This window comes from Scleropages formosus, chromosome 2, assembly GCF_900964775.1.
Source record: "Scleropages formosus chromosome 2, fSclFor1.1, whole genome shotgun sequence".
NCBI lineage: Eukaryota > Metazoa > Chordata > Actinopteri > Osteoglossiformes > Osteoglossidae > Scleropages > Scleropages formosus.
Genome location: NC_041807.1, coordinates 42,384,266 through 42,387,982, shown reverse-complemented (window position 1 = coordinate 42,387,982; position 3,717 = coordinate 42,384,266). Strand labels below are relative to the sequence as shown.

General features: G+C 44.4%; 1 non-coding gene across 1 annotated transcript; it reads left to right on the top strand.

Annotated features, from left to right (window-relative positions):
* The first annotated feature begins 205 nt into the window (after positions 1–205).
* trnad-guc (transfer RNA aspartic acid (anticodon GUC)) lies at positions 206–277 on the top strand. Its single transcript has one exon. It is a non-coding gene; the product is annotated as a tRNA-Asp (tRNA).
* Positions 278–3,717: the final 3,440 nt, after the last annotated feature.

Genomic DNA, 3,717 nt, shown 5'->3' with positions numbered 1-3,717 from the left:
GAAACTAACTAACTGTACTAGAATCACGCGTCTCTTTCTGCTATGTAATAAACACACATGTTCGTCGCTTTGAAGAAACTTCTGCTAAATGAATAATACATTTAGGCAGTACGTCTCGGAAACAATGTTTTCCTTATATGTAGTAGAGAACAATGAACCCTGAATTATAGTGCTGAGAGAGAGAAGAAGGGCTTCCTCAGGCAACTCCTCGTTAGTATAGTGGCGAGTATCCCCGCCTGTCACGCGGGAGACCGGGGTTCGATTCCCCGACGGGGAGAGTCCGAGACCCTTTTGAGCTGTATGGCCAACTTGGCAACGCCTGCCGCAATCAAAGGTTTATTTGTCAAATGCACAACAATACAGCATACGACAGTGGTTGCTGGCAATGACCGGTGTCTCTTTCCGAAAGCTCTGGTAGGGGGGTAAAAAAATAACATACATTACATTACAGTAAGTTTAAAACACATGCAAAAAACAACAAACAGGATTTGGATAACAGTAATAACAATTAGGTGAAACTATTTAACGAAAACCAGATGAGTTGTCGAATTTGGATGCTGTTTGACTGTTCAAGAGTCTTAACAGCTTGGAGATAGAAGCCAATGTATCCTGCAGTCTGTTTGATTTTGATTTGCTACATCGGAAACGTTTGCTAGACAGCAGGAGAGAAAATAGCATGTGACCAGGATGACTGGGGGTCCTTGCCGATGGCCCCGGCTTTCTTAGGGCATCTGGCTGCGTAGATCATGTCCCGGATGTTTGGAAGCTCACAGCTAGTGGTGAGCTGTGCCGAATTCACCACCTCCTGCAGCTGTTTACGATGCTGCGGTGAGCAGCTCCCACACCAGGCAGTGATGCAGCCAGTCAGAATGCTCTCAGTTGTGCACCTGTAGAAATTGACCTGGATATGGGATGGCATACTGAACTGCCCTGTTGATATGAACAGGTGTGTGGTCTCCTCCCTGATGTCTCCTAAAATCCACAATCATCTTCTTGGTCTTACTGATGTTCAGAGAGAGGTTGTTGTCCTGACTCCAACCTACCAGGGTGTCAACCTCTTCTCTTTATGCAGTCTCATAAACATCTGTGATCAGGCCAATGGCCGTTGTGTCATCTGTGAACTTGATGACAGTGTTTGAGTTATGCCTGGTGACACAGTCATGGGTGAATAAGGAGTAAAGGAGAGGGTTAAGCACACAACCTTGCGGGGCTCCAGTGTTCAGAGTCGGTGTATAGGATATATTGTTGCCCACCCTCACCACCTGCGGACATCCTGTCAGGAAGTCGAGGATCCAACTGCAGAGAGTGATGTTCAGTCTAAGGTCCTGGAGCTTGATGACAAGCTTTGAGGGCACAATGGTGTTGAACGCTGAGCTGTAATCAACACACAACATTCTGACATATGACCCTTTCTTGTCCAGGTGTGAGAGGGCAGTGTGGAAGGCAATGGCAATAGCATCCTCTGTATACCTGTTCTAGTGATATGCAAATTGCAGTGGGTCCAGGGTGTCAGGCAGTGGTCAAAGCTCAAAGTACTTCATCATAACTAATGTGGGTGTCACAGGGAGGTAGTCATTCAAGCAGCTAACTCTGGGTTTCTTTGGGACAGGAATAATGGTAGTGTATTTAAAGCAGGAAGGAACTGTACAGGCAGACTGTTGTGTAATGCAGTTGGGTTGTGCTGTGTACTCTGTCTGTCCGAACCGCTCGCCCCATACAGGGCACGGTGAACCAGAGCCTAACTCGGCACACAGGGCGTAAGGCCGGAGGGGACACACCCAGGACAGGACGCCAGTCCATCGCAAGGCACCCCAAGCGGGACTCCAATCCCAGACCCACTGAAGAGCAGGACCCGGACCAACCCACCGTGCCACTGCGCCACCGCACCCCCCCTTTGTGTAGTCTGTAATTGTGGAAATTCCTCTCCGCATATTCTGGGCAAGAGAAATGTCAAATATGTCCGAGAAGACACCTGCAAGCTGTTCTACACATGCCTTCAAGACACGGCCAGGGATATTATCAGGACCCAAAGCCCTGTGTGCATTGATTTTACTAAAGACCTTGCACACATCCTTTCTAGATATGAACAGTAGGTGTTCTCCTGGAATTATTGGGATCCTCATGGGTGGGTCTGGATTATTAGCCTCAAACAGAGCATAGAAAGCTTTGAGCTCATCAGGAAAAAAGGTGGACTGTTGTGTGATGCAGCTGGGTTGGCCTTTGTAGTCCGTAATGGTGTAAATTCTTCTTCACGTATTCTGGGTGTTGCCACCTTGGTAGTATGATTCTATCTTAGCTCTGTATTTATGTTTGGCTACATTGATTGGCTTTCCTGAGGTCATTCTTGCATTTTCTGTACTTGTCTGCACCACCAGAGTTGAAGGCAGTTGACCTAGCCTAAAGCTCAGTGTGTATCTCACTATTTACCCACGGTTTTGGCTGGGAAATGTGCTTGTAATCCCTGGGACCATGTCTTCAACACACTTGTGGATGTAGCCGGTCACATAGTCTGCATATAGTTTGATGTTATTTCCCGCTGCTTCACGAAAGATCCTCCAGTCGGTGGTCTTAAAACAGTATGTTAGTTTAGGATCCGATTCAGAAGACCAGTGCTGAATAGGTCTGAGTACTGGCCCCTCCCGTTTGAGTTTCTGTCTCTGTGCCAGGAGGAGCACAATAGAGGTGTGATCTGATTTGCTGAAAAGAGGGCAGGGGAGGACTTGGTAACCATTATGGAAGGGAGCGTAAACATTATGCAGTGTGGTTGCTCCACATGTAGGGCAGTTCATATGTTGATGCAGATGAGGCATTGTTTTCTTCAAGTTTGCGCTATTGAAGTCTGCTGATATGATGAGTGCCCCTGCAAGATGTGTATTCTCATGTCCACTGAGGTGTCTGTGTAGCTCCTTGAGTGCGAGTGAATGGAAACTGTGTACAGAAGGCTATTTATACACTAAGAAGAACTCAGACAATACACAAATACGTTGGGAATGTTCTCAGAGGAATGCATTTTCTTGCAAAGATTGCGCTATTACAGATTTTGAGGTAAAGCAACTACCTTCTGTGACTGAGAATAATGACAACCCAGAGCCTAAGAAGATTAAAGCAGCCAAGGTAAAGAACACAATAAAAACAGTCGCTTTGACCAACATATTGTTGCAAATGCCATTTCAACAACAGCTTGAAGTTCGGTGTGCCATTGGTAGACTTGACTCTTTGCAATGTAGTGTTAGCTGTCTAGATAAACACTCAATGATGTTTTTGATATCGCTTTTTTATTTTTCAAAGACACAATATGATGTTCCTTTAACGATGCTTTTTTTGATTGTACAAATAATTTTATGTTGTAAAACAGTGAGGTGTACATTTCTAATGCAAGTATTAATGTATGCTATAATACAATACTTTTAATGACTTCCTTATTGCTGTCTCATTATACACTAAATGTAGTATTTACAATTCAGAGAAGTGTTCAAATAATCAGAAGAATAACAATTTAGTTAGATTTTGTGCTACACTTGATGATACCCAGCTCTTCCTTTCCTTACATTTACATTTATTCACTTAGCAGACGGTTTTCTCTAAAGTGACGTACATCTCAGTAAAAATACAGTTTGTGCATGACATTACGAGAAAGAGAGACATAGTTGCAGACATGTGATTCTTAAGTAAACCTAGTTTGTTTCTTTCCATTTTATGCACTGATGTTTATTGCAC